Here is a 13,360-nt window from a genome sequence, read left to right on the forward strand (position 1 = left end):
CAGGCAGCGCTACGGAATGGATCCGGCTGGCCATCGGGCTGATTAACGCCATCAACAGACGAGTCCCAGTGAGACTTCTCAGCCCAAGTGCAGAGACAGTGGAGTCTCCCACTCCCAGCCCAGTGGCAGAGGGACAGCGCCCTGAGGAGGTGGGTCCTGAGGCAGAGGAAACCTTTGAAGGGAATGGAGACAAGGGAGACGTGAGGTAGAAGAAGGGGAACAAGTCGCCTCTTGTCAAGTGAGATGTGGTGGGAAAGTTCCGGTTCCGGTGCAAGCCGAGCTCCAAGGGCTGGTTCCTGCCCTGGTGGATCCTTGCAGGGCCTGGCTTGAGAAGCGCCAAGAAGTGCCGTGTGTGGCCAGGAGAGAGGGTGGGGAGAACAGAAGGTGTTGGAGCAAGCTGGGGCTGCTGGGTCTTGGGGGATTTGAGCATCGGGGGGGGGGGGGTCTTACCTGGTTTTGTGTCCCCTTGCAGCAAAGGCCACAGATGTCCCAGAGGCTGGAGGTGCTGCCATTGGCCTTGGCCTATGTGGCTGCAATGCACTGGTCCCTACCAAGGCACCACTGAGGAGCCTCAACCCCAGCGCTGCCTCCTCCCACCTCAGCCTAACCTGCCTAGGGCTATGTCTACACTCGCGGCTTTTTGTGTGAGTAATATGCAAATGAGGCTAAGCATGGAATATCGCTGAGCATCATTTGCATACCTAATGGGCCACCATTTGTTTCAGAAGAGGCTGTTGTGCCAGAAGGAGCATCTACACTGCCCCTTCTGGCACAAGAAAAACCCTCCTGTGCAATGCCGTTCTTCCTGAAAGGTAATAGATGTAACGGCATTGCACAAAAGCGTTTTTCTTGCGCAAGAAGGGGCAGCGTAGACAGCTCCTTCTTGAGCAAGAGCCTCTTCTGCAATTTCTGCTGAGATGTGTTTTAGTAGTTAAATTCCTGGATTGCCCTTGCTCATTAAAACTGCTGTCATATGGTTGGAAATGGGGAAAATATTGCATTTTATTAACATCAGCAGAACTGATTTACTTAGGACCTGTGTGTTGTGTAGTCTTGCCTTAATCTTTGTATTCATGCCCATCAATGTGAAAGAAGATATTTGCATCTATATTTGCATATACAGACAACTGTGTATAATTCCCTGTAATATTATCACTCTCATATAACTTTGTATTAACATCTTCTCCTTTTAGATATATCTCTAAGGCTATGTCTACACTCGCGGCTTCTTGCACAAGAACATCTTGTGCAAGGATTCTTGTGCAACAAGTCGTGCGCAAGACAACATCCACACTTCCACGTGCACGCTGTGCTTTTGCGCAAGAGCTCTCATGGCAGTATGGACGCTCTTTTGTGCAAGACGGGTGAGGATGTGGAAGGTAGAGCAGTCAGGGCACAGGATTTGGGATGGGGGGAGTCTTGGGGCTGGGACTGTGTTTGTGTGTCGAGGGGATCCCTCTGCTCTGGGCTCCCCGACGCCCTTTAACACTCAAGGGCTTTCTCTGCAGCGCACTTGGTGCCGTGAGAACAAAGCTTGGAAAGGGGGTTGATTTTCCTCCATCTCCCCTTGCTACACTAAAAGAAATCCAGAAACGGGCTTCTTTACCCATCACTAGAGAGATGGTCCTGGGATGGGGGACTACTGCAGCATAAAGCTTGGCTAGCTCAGTTGGTAAAGCATGACTCAGGGTCATAGGTTCAAACCCCATGCTAGGTGGTGACCTTCTTTAACTCACAGTCTACAAGCAATTCGCTTTCACCAGGGTTCTAGAAAGAAAAAGTCTAGTCCTGGGGTCCAGCTTTAGTAGAACCGGAGAGAGAACAAACTGCATTTTCCATCTTCTGAGGAGAAGAGAAGAGGATTTTCTTCTCCTCAGTTCTAGCCACATGAGCCCAGGGAGGAGAAAAAACAACCCTCCACCCGCTGATTGTCCTCTGTCAGCTTCTGTAGCTTCACCTCCTTCCACAGCAGCTCCAGCTTTGAGCTACAAATCTATGTGTGTAGCCATATGGAATACTGAGTTTTCAGGCTGGCCTCTGCACTTCTGGCTTCCCTCCTTCTGCTTCATCCTTCTGGCTACGACTACATGGCACATTTATTTTGGAAAAAGCTGGTCTTGAATAGTTATTACAAAATATCTTATTTCGAACTAGCACGTCTACACTGCAGGGAAACCTCAGCATAGTCCGAGGCAGGCTCCCCAGTATAGACGAGCTACCTCGATTTAGAGCCCCTGGAAGAATAACTTAGAATGGCCCCGGGGAGGGGCTAGTTCAAACTAGCAGCAGTGGCGCAGCTACACAGGCCTTTTTTTAAAATAGCTAATTTGGAATAGGCGTTATTCTTTGTAGAATGAGGTTTGCAGAAGTCGAAACAAGCCATCTGTTACTTCAGAATTATTTCAAAATAACGGAATTGCTGTGTAGACTCTTGCATTATTATTGTGGAATAACGGCCATTGTTCCAAAAGAATTTTTGTGTGTGGAGAGAACCTGTGCAGCCCAAGAAATGTGATTGGCAGCTTGTACCCACAATCTTTCTGTCAATTGCAGTAGAGAGCTCTGAAGACATAGACCCAAGGCAACCACCTTGATTGCCTTCTGCTAAGGCCAGGCTGGAGGAACAACAATCACTCCTTTGAGGTGGAGTTGAACCAGCAACCTAAGGATCACTTGCTAAGCACTGACTACAGTCCACTGCTCTGCCAGCTGAGCTATTGAAGGGAGCCTGACTAAAAGTAGCTGGTCCAGGTTGTCCCTTCTACAAGTCTCGGGGCACATGCTCCCCCAAGTATATGGCATTGCTGATGAGGGGCAGAGGAGCCAGGTGCTGTCACAGGTGTTGTACCAATAAAAGCAAGCAGGATCTTATGAGGGGGATAAGGCAAAAAGCCACATTTATTGTAAAGATAATAATAAAGAATAAAGAAAAGAGAGAAGCAAACAATGTGGTTTAGCTACTTATTCCTATCACTACTTAACCCTTATACACTTTATATATATATATATATATATATATATATATATAAACATTCATTCATTCAATCATTCATCCATTCATTCAGGTTCTATGTAGTTGTTATAGTTACCAGCCTGAAAGTTGCTTATGACAGAATACTGGCTGGGTATTCTGTACACAAGTGAGGGTAGTGGGGAGCAAAGTCCTGATCAGATGCGCATCTGAAGCTCCTGGTGGGCTGGCAGCAGAACCTTGGACTCTGACTCCATAGTCTTTTAGTCCAGTTCTTATAGGAATTTCTTCCTATGCCAGTCTATGGGAATTGCTGCATCATGCTGATGTCCAGGGTGGCTGTCAGGTGTTCGTCAGTGATCTCATAGGGTGGGCCTCCAGTACTTGGTTTTCTCCACTTGACACCTTTTTGTTGCACTGGCACCTGATGCCTTCTTCAGCCCTTTGATGCTGCATTCTCAGGCTGGCACCTCTCAAAACCATTCATTCATCGTCCAAGCACTCTCTTTCTTACATGCATTCCCTAATTAATGTTTCCCATACAGTATTTTGTATAATAACTACTTTACATATACAAGAGTTGTAGTTACAAAAAGTCACAAGTTTCTGGGTGGCATTTCTTAAAACATTCTCTCTCTGAGTGCTGAGTTACTGTTATAGTTACAATGTTTCACTTTGTGATTAGGGTTAATTGCTTCACAATGCTTTGAAGAGAATGGGCGTCAATTGTGTAACAATAAGTTTGAGCGTGCCCTGGGACACAGAGAAGGGGAGCTGTTTCTGGCTACATAGTATTATATTTTTAACAGTTTTAAGTTACATGACCTAATATTACATTTAACAATCTTTAAACATTTAACAATCTTAAGAAATAATAATAATAATAAATCTAAACACTTTAAGTTGTGGAGAACAAATTATGGGGAGTCACTTCCACTTGGAGGAATCATTTTTAATACCTTTATATGTTATCCCTACACAGGTACTTCACATGCAGACGGACCCCTTGAGTGAAACCTGAGCTAGATCCATCCATGTCACAGCAAAAGGAAGAAAGTTGGGTTCTTCTCACGTGTCTTCTTTGTTCCAGAGTCTCTAGGGGTGCGGTCAGGGCAGGTCCACAAAAAAACAAACCACTTGAATGAACCTTGGTCTAGAAACTCACAGAAACACCCCTGAGAGTTTCCTTGCCTCTACTTAAATGTTGACAAAAGTTTTGTTACTAACTCCTTGGACAACTCCAATTGCTGTGGGGTTAAGAAATTCTCTTTCCTTAATTCTGTGTCCTCAGGAAGGGAGCAAATTGAAGAAGGCCACGTCCCCTTCTGGAGGCTCTAACCCAAACCCTAGGGCCAAGGGATTTACAAGCCAGCTGATTAATGTTTGTTGCACTTCTCCCTCCCCACATCTAGGCCAAACCTCAAAGGCCACTCTACAGCCCCAGCAGCTGGGGGAGATGAGCATGTCAGAGCCGCTGCCCACTGAGCTGTAGCCGTCTGTGCTCAGCGAACCAGACACTGCAAGGGCTGGAGGGAAATGGGGATTGGCTGCACTTTGGGCGTCAAAGATGTTGTCTGGGACCATACAATAGAACAGTTTCACCAAGCTTTCTGGGGAGGGTACCATGGCTCAGTTGGCTACAGCACCTGTCTTGTAAACAGGAGATCCTGGGTTCAATTCCCAGTGGTGCCTTGCTGTGGCCTTTGATCACATTTTCCTATGTGTTTCTGGGATACAGAAGAGGCCTCCCCTGGCCACTTATAGAACTGTTGGTTCAAAAAAAGGCTGATCAGAGAGGAGTGTTGGAAAGAAGGAAACCACAAGTGAAAAGCACCTGATGCCCAAGTACCCTAACTCTCCATGGCTGCAGAGGTTGCACCCTCAGGCTCTCTGAGCACAGGAACCCCCAAGGAATTACAAGGGCACTTGGCGCTGGCTCTCCTGTCCCAGCAATTGCAGTCAGAGCCCTGCCTTGCCAGTGCCAGACACAGCAGCCTCTGCACCCGCTCCAGGCTTGTGGTTTCCTTCTTTGCGACACTCCTCCCCAATCAGCCTTTTCCTGAACCAGCAGTTCCATGAGTGACCAGGGGAGGCCTCTCCTGTGTCCCAGGAGGACCTAGGAAAATGTGAGCTGCCACCGCACATGAAGCCCTCGTCGCTGCTGGAGCCAGTCCCTGTGCTCAGCAGCCAGCTGCTAGCATGTGCAGGCTGGGATGCTGTGTGCAGGCAGCCTGCACATGCAGGATATGATGTAGTGTGCTGTGAGCGGAATGGCATGGCCCCATTCCTGCCTCCCTTCCCGTGCTGACCCAGTGGCCGAAAGGGGCTGCGGCTGCTGCTGACTGGGCAGAAGCTGGGTGGCAAGATACTGGCAGCAAGAGATTCTGGCTGCCTCTTTGCCCTGAGTCTCAGTGCACCATGTCGACTGCCAGCCATCTTGACCAAACCTCAAACCAGCTGGACTAGCCAGCCCATGACAGTGAGTTGCTAGTAGCCCTATCAGAGAAGAGCCCTTGGCAGCTGCAGAGATGTCACTGCAACTGTCTGAGGCACCTTTCTTGAAAGGGCCACTTGTGACCTTCTCATTTAACAGGGCTGGCTAATAACACCAAGGCCATGGGTTCAAGTCCCATGCTGGCCACGGGGTTGTTTGATTTCTTGACTTGCCCTAATTTTGCCACCTGCTATGGCCAGGGAAGCAGAAACAAGCAAAAGGCTGAGAGCTTTGCAGGACTCAGGCCAGAGAACTGGTAGGAGGAGGCTCCAGCCTGCACGGACCCAGAGGCTAAAAGGGCCTTGGCCTGGCCAGCTTCCCCCAATAGCAGGGAAACTCTTCTCTTCCCTCCATTGTCCCCAGTGGGGTGACCTGATGCCTGAATTCCTGCTACAGCAGTGGCTGCCCCAAGGCTCCCTGTGGGGGGCAGGCTCCCCAGCACAAGGCACAGAGGGAGGCTCAATATGTCCAGGAGGCTTAGAGCATGTACCCAACCCACAGTGCTGGTGCCAACCACCTGGTCGCCTGCTTCAATAGCCCGGCAGCTCCCCCCAACCCAAACCCAAATTCTCTCCTGTTCAAATCCCCTCCTGAACCCACACCTGTCCCTCTTCCTCCAGCTTCTCCCCATGGCTGCCGAGCTCCCTGCGTATGAGGCAGTGGGACCACCTGAGTCAGTGGCTAGTCCCAGCCCCATCACTGAGACTTCCTCCCCTTTCCACCAGCCGCCTCCCGTTTTCCAGGTTCTTTCTCCAGCTCCTCCCCAGTTTTACATTCCCCACATAAAATCCAGAGAGTTTGTTCTTTCAGCAGGGTAAAGTCATGTTCGTTTTACCAGCAGAGGAGGCGGGAACAGAAAGTGGGACGGGTGGGCAGGGGAAGGGGGGGTGTGGAGCGGAGGGTGGGAGGCACAGAGGGGCAATACAGAAACCCCTTGTGGGGGCACCCAGGGGAGAGTCTCACAGGTGTCCTTGTCTGGAATTCTCCCTCAGGGCCTCTCAGATGCACAAGCCCCCTGACAGGCTGCTGGATGGCAGCTGTGTACTGCTGCTGAAAGGCCCTTGCGAGCTGCTCAGCCTCTGGCCCCCACCCTGGCAGAAACATCTCCCCCTTGTGCTCACAACTATTCTGGAGGCCACCCCAGGCCACCACCACTTGGGAGACATTCGACTCGCCAAGGTCCAGCCAGGGGAGCAGACAGCGGAACCTCCCTTTGAGGGGCCCGAAGGTGCCTCCACACCAATGCGGGCCCAGCTGAGCCTTCCTGGGAAACGTTCCTGGCTTTAGGCAGCATGTCCTGTCTAGTGCTTCATCAGCCCGGGAGCAAAGGGCAGGCAGCATCCCCCATGATGCAGAGGGGCAGGTCCACATCTCCAGCCCTGAGCGTGCAGCCAGGGGAGAAGTGCTGGGGAGCATCTTCTGGTAGAGCCTGGAGCTACAAACTATGCCGGCATCATGCGCCTTCTCCGAGAATGGACCCACGTCCTGAAAGGGAGAGAAAGTGGCCTGGGAATGACTAGTGTAGCTGAGCAAACACTGCAGGTTTGTGTCTGTCAAGTGGCTAGGATTGAGCACTTCCACTGCTGCGGCCGGGGTTGGGCTCCCAGTCAGGGAAAATAGCCTCCTCTGTATTCATGAATTCTGCTAAGTCTTTGCTCTTTCATCATGGGAAGGGGCAACGGATTGAGGGAAGGGAGGGGTTGGGGTGCCAGAGGCAGGCTCTGTCTGGGAGACTCACCTGGCTGAGTCCTGGCCAACACCCCAGCACATTTTCCAGGCAGCTCCTTTCTTACACAGGCTGCAGGTGTCAAGTGCCTGGGGGAATAAGAGCCTGAGTGGAGGGGGGAGGGCTTCAGGCAGGCAGCTCCCATTGGCACTGGAAACAGTCCAGAAAAGCACAACAAAAATTATGAAAGTTTGGATCAACTGCCATATGAGAAGAGATTGGGACTTTTCACCTTAGAAAAATGGAGACAAAATGGAGATAAAATAGAGGTCTATACATCATGGCTGTTGTTGAGACTGTAAATAAGGAAAGAGATTTTTCTTCTTCTCATAATAGAAGAACTAAGGGTGCGCCATGATATTAGCAGGTTGAAAACAAACAAAAGGAAATATTTCTTCACACAGTCAACCTGTGGAACTCCTTGCCAGAGGATGTTGTGAAGACCAGGACTATAAGGGCATGTCTATACTTGGAAACTATTTTGAAATTGCTTAAATCGACTTAATAACTTACAGTCTAAGAAAACAGAAATAGCATGTCCTCAGTATGGGGAAGCCTCAGAATTAGTCCGAGGCAGGCTCTGTTACTGTTCCTTTCTGGGGGCATGGAATTAAAAACAAAGAAGCAAGGCTGGGAGCAGCTGAAGCCAAGAGCCCTGTTCTACTGTGTCAACAACCTCGGAAGTGGCATGAAATCCCCTCTCCAGTTTCTAATCCTGAAATATCATCGTCTTTATGATGTAATTCCGGGCCTTTTGGTTCAGCCTTTGAACTCTGACTGCAGATGTTTGCTTACCAGAGATGGAGAGATGCCAAAACAGACTATGCCATATTGGCAAAGACTTCTGCCAAAGCCAGGAATTGAACCACAGACCTTTAGTCTAATGATCTCCCAACTGAGCTACTTTGGCAACTGCCTCAAGGACTCTAAGCAATTATCCAAAATAGCAGCAAAACTTGTTGAGCAAAAAAAAAAATAAATAAACAACTTGATGGGAGGAGGGCTGGGTCACCTCATGTGCCCTCCAGGGGCATCCCCCCTCCCAGTTTGGGAACCCATGCCTTGCAGCGAACTCTGGGAGAGCTGGGATTCCACCCCAAAGGAAGGGATCAGTGAAAATTCCCACTTCACATATTATGGCCTCATCAGAGTGAATGCTGGGTGGCTAGGGTCTTGTTGCACATCTTCCCCACCCCCGGCAGCAGCTGCAGCCCCTTTCAGCCACTGGGTCAGCCCAGGAAAAGAAGTGGGAAATGGAACAAAGTAGCTTGTCTCTGTTCATGAGCTTCTCCAATGGCTGAAAGGGACAGCAGCTGCTGATGGGGGTGGGGGGAGAAAATGGGCAACAAAGACCCTCCAATGAGCTGGAATCCCAGCTCCCCCAGCATTCACTGGAAGGGGCCAGAGCAGCAAGGTATAAAAACCATTACTCCACATGAGGTTTGAACTCACAGCCTCAACATGTCTCCCACAAGTGCTGCCTTATAAGTACTGTGCATTGGACTTTTGCACCACTGGAGCAAGTGCCATAGCTCCTGGAGCTTTGCACTTATAGGATTTCTGGGTGCTGACCCCCCACCCAGGAATCACAAGGACATGTGCTGCTGGCTTTTCTGTCCCAGCAATTGCAGCAAGAACCCTGCCTTGCCAGTGCCAGTCACAGTAGCCTCTGTACCCACTCCAGGCTTGGGATTTCCTTCTTCCCAACACTCCTCCCCAATCAGCCTTTTCCTGAACCAGCAGTTCCATGGGTGGCCAGGGGAGGCCTCTTCTGTGTTCCAGGAAGACATAAGAAAATGTGAGCAAAGGCTACAGCAAGGTACCACTGGGAATTGAACCCAGGATCTCCTGTTTATGAGGCATGTGCTTTAGCCAGCTAAGCCATGGTGCCCTCCTCAGGAAGCTTGGTGAAACTGTTCTACTCTATGGTCCCAGACAACACCTTTGACTCCCAAAGTGCAGCCATTCCCCATTTCCCTCCAGCCCTGGGGGTGTCTGGCTCCCTGGGCACAGAAAGCTACAGCTCAGTGGGCAGAGGCTCTAAAATGCACATCTCCCTCAGCCGCTGGGACTGTAGGATTTACCTTGAGATTTAGTGTTGCTGGGGGGAGGGAAAAGTGCAGCAAACATTGATCATCTCGATTATAAACCCCTGGATCTCAGGGTTTGGGTTGGAGTCCCTGGGACTGAAAACCACCCCTGAGCTCTTATCTGCCCTGAGCAAGGGCAGCAACTGTGAGTGGGGTATGGAGAAAGTTTGGGCATGTGAGTGGGACACTTATATGGCTGGCAAACAACACCACTCAATCCTCTTGAGCGGGAATTTACTTGTGGGTTGGTTCTGAACCCTGCTTGTGCCCAGGCCTGACATAACCTGCCCCACAGAATTCACACAGCAAACAGGGCCCTCAGAACACAGGGTTAGTTAGGGGGCTTGTTGCAGGGCTGTGGGGTGAAGCATCAAACCAGCCCCCTCCTGTGGGGCCTGTGAGTGTTGCAGAATCTGGGCCTCCTGCGCCTGGACAACAGCAAACAAAATGTCTCGGGGCCCCACAGAGACCCACCTGGACTGCCTGGGCCTGGGCCATGAAGCAGGAAGTGGCTGAGGCTGCGACCAGCCTGGGAGTTCCCTGGCCCCTGCCATTGCCGGCATTAGGGTTGCCAGATGGTTCCACAGAAATACTGGATTTACTTGACACTACCTCGCAATCTACATTCTACATTCCAGCTTATTTAGAAAATACCCGACATTTCTATTTCCTCATTTACACTCTCTCAGTTTGTTTCCCAAACAGAAAGCTCAAATACTGGACAGTCCGGTTCAGAACTGGACCCCTGGCAACCCTAGCCGGCATGGAAGCAAAGTGTAAGGCTGTGAGAGGAGGCCTCCTGTTGCCTCCCCCGGCCTGAGGCAACAGGGCTTCTTCCTCCCCTCTGAGGAGGGAGCAACAGAGGCCGGGCTGAAGGTTTTGTGCTGGGGCTGGAGGCTTAAGCCTGAGCTGTCGGCCTCAGTGGGACTTGCTTCTTTTCCCCACTCCTGCCTTGCTGCCTCCTTTGGCCAGCAGCGCTCAGGGGGCAGCCGGGAGAGCCGGCCGCCATGGGCAGAGGAGGCCAAGGCACAAGCCTCTTGGGGGCAACAGGTCTGGGGCCTCTAGCTTTCCCAGGCTCATGCCAAGGGGCTTTCTGTGGTGCTGGGAGGAGAGGGATGCCAGGCCCAGGCCAGTGCGAGAAGGGGCAGTGCCTGCCAGGGCAGAAAGGGTTGCTGCAGAACGTGAGACGTGGCGTTTCTGCCTGGTTTCACTCAGGGGACCTTCCCTTGCTGCTACGGACTCTTCTCCTATTACTTGAGAGACTGAAATGGGGCCATTCTTGTGGTAAAAGAGGCCAGTGTGCCTAGGCCTCCCCACACAGACCAGAGCACCCCACTGGGGACAGGACAGAGCCTTGAATCAAGCCTTTGAGAACGCGCTGATCCTCTATCCTGTGACAGGGTATTGCAGGAAGGACACTGCACACAGAGTAGCTAGCTCAGTTGGTAGAGTATGTGACTCGTAATTTCAGAGGCATAGGTTCAAGCCCCATACTAGACAATGACTTCCCTTCAGTTACATGGCAATTCAGTCTTAGCTTTCTCCAGCTCTCAGGTAGGAAAAGTGTCTGATTTCTCTAGTAGAACCCAGGAGGGAGGACACTGACTGACATTTCCAGCCTCATAGGAGAGCAGAAGCAAATTCCCCCCCCACCCCCAACCAAGAAGGGGGGGGGAACACCTCAGTATCTGATTGCTCCCCTTCAGCACTCTGTAGCTTCCTGTCCTTCAGCATTGGCTCTGTGATGGGACAATAAGAGCATGTCTACACTGGAGTGTTATTTGGAAATAAAGTGCCTGTCTACACAGCAAGCTGTAATTTCCAATTAAGTACAAGTTGGCAGATTTCCTACTCTGACTCCAGTAACCCCCATTTCAAGGAGAGTAAGGGAAGTCAAAGGGAGAGTTCTCTTCCTTCCACTACCTGCTGTCAAAAGAGAAGTTCAGCTACACAAACAAGTAGTTGAAGTTGTGTATCTTAGTTTGACTTTTGCCCTGCGATGAAAACATGCCCTAACTGAGCTACTAGTTAAGAAGCTGGCAAAGGATCCCTTCCCATGGTATTAGAGTGCCAGGGAAGGGTACACACTGGGGCAGAAGGCAAAGCAGCTGGGGCTGTGAGAGACAGGAGCGGGCAGAGAAGGAATTGAATGGAGAAAGAGGGGGGCTCTTTCCGCCTGGGTTTGACACAGACCTTTTGCATGGCAGACAAATGGGATAACACCACGGAGCAGAAACAACAGGACAGAGGAAATTTTTAAACCAAAGCTTCAACCCCCCCACTTGCAGGAACAGTTTACATCCATCCACATTTACAAAATGCTTCCCCACAAACATCTCCCCAGCCTGTGTCTCTGGGAAAGATTTCTGCCAAGCCCAGTCCCAGCCCACTGGTCAGAGCCCCCTGAGAAAGAGAACACCCTCACTCCCAGCCGTGTCCCCGCCAAGGTGAGGAAAGGGAAATGAGCCACAGGCTGCTGCCCCCTGGGTCAACAGACAAGTGGGTTGACTGTTCTCAGGGACACCACAGCAGCATCCCTGCTTCCCCTTGGAGGGGTTTTCCTCAGGGCCAGACCGAGCCATTCTGGCACCCTGGGTTGGGGAAGGGCACATGCGTGGCCCAGCCCCTGCCCGGAATGTGGGAGAGGGCGCAGGGAGCTGGCAGCGGCAGGAGGCATGTGCCTTGCCCAGCCACCACCGCTGGTGCTCAGCCTGGTGCCACTGGGAGCAAGCTAAGGCTGGCCGTGTAGGACCCCACAGCCGCGGGGGGAACGGTGCTGCTGGCCAGCGCTGCAGGGGTTAACACAGCCCCTGCCTCAGGCAACCGCTGCAGGGTGGCTGGTGGGAGCTGCTGCAGCTCGCGATATGGGGGCGTGGTGCCTGATAGCAGTTATCAACTGTAAGGGGGCACAAAGCCCCTTATATCAGGCGCCCCAGGCAGCTGCCTGGCTAGCCCATGCCTTAATCCAGCTCGCCCATGCCTTAATCCGGCCCTGGGGTTCCTGCATAGAATGGCCCAAGCCCCAGCCTCCAGGAGAGGGGTTCACAGCTGGGGATCTCCGGCAGCAGCCATGGGATGGTGGGAGTCAGTTACTGCAGAACAAAGGACACCAGGGCTATGTCTGCATTCGCGGCTTCTTGCGCAAGTACAGCCGTTTTTGGGCAACAATCCGCAGAGCGTCCTCACTCCGTGCCTGATCTTGCGCAAGTAAATTTACAGTACGGCGTGATAAGAGAGGGCTTCTTGCGCAAGAACTACGCTCTTTTTTAACAAGTGTAAGCCCTCTTCCACAGGAGCTCTTGCGCAAGAGGGCAGTGTGGACGCTCGGCAGGGATTTCTTGCACAAGAAAGCCCTATGGCTAAAATGGCCATCAGAGCTTTCTTGCGCAAGAAAGCGCCTACACTGCCATGGGCGCTCTTGCACAAAAGCACAACTCGCAGATGGCAGTGTGGACGTTTTCTTGCGCAAGAAGCCACGAGTGTAGACATAGCTCAGGAGTGGGAGAAACTAACCATCTGCTTTATTTGCAAAGGAGAAACAAAGATAAACTCTTGTCCCCATCTCCACACCGCTGACCCTGGCACTTTGCACCCCCAGCCAGTGCCAGATTAATTCATGGGCTAGCAGGGGTGCCAACCTATGGAGGCACCTGATTGAAGAGGTAAAGGATGCCACATCAGGTGCCCCTATAGGTTTCCGCCATGGGGCAGAGGCATGCATGCAACATGCGCCCGCTGCCCAGTGTACAAGAATGGCTCGGGCCGGTCCTGCCCCCAGCCCAACTCTTCCAGGAACCCCCAGAGAGCAGCACTCACATATAGGGGGCTGGAAAGTGGAGAGACTCCCTGAGACACCAACTCAAAAGGAATCACTCTGGATATGTCTGCACTGAGATAGCAGCCCGGTGGCCAGGCTGTAGCTGGCCCAGCTCAGCTATACCGGGCCTGGAGGGCTTTGGTTTGGAGATTAGAAACCTGCAGACAGAGGCATCTCTGGGGGGCAGGGGGAGGATGTCACAGTGTCAGGGCAGCTGTCATGCCCGCCCGCCCCCCCCCAATCTTCCTTTGCTACAGCCCCA

The 13,360-nt window shown here is 51.7% G+C and overlaps 1 protein-coding gene and 1 non-coding gene across 3 annotated transcripts in view; one reads left to right on the plus strand and one right to left on the minus strand.

The window, feature by feature from the left end:
* The window catches only part of LOC142821626 (zinc finger protein RFP-like), a 394,289-nt gene that overhangs the window by 65,344 nt on the left and 315,585 nt on the right, over positions 1-13,360 (minus strand). The gene's annotated exons all lie outside the window — the stretch shown is intronic.
* TRNAT-UGU (transfer RNA threonine (anticodon UGU)) lies at positions 4,590-4,663 on the plus strand. The gene has a single exon. It is a non-coding gene; the product is annotated as a tRNA-Thr (tRNA).

Source organism: Pelodiscus sinensis, chromosome 31 (genome assembly GCF_049634645.1).
Source record: "Pelodiscus sinensis isolate JC-2024 chromosome 31, ASM4963464v1, whole genome shotgun sequence".
NCBI classification, from domain to species: Eukaryota; Metazoa; Chordata; order Testudines; family Trionychidae; genus Pelodiscus; species Pelodiscus sinensis.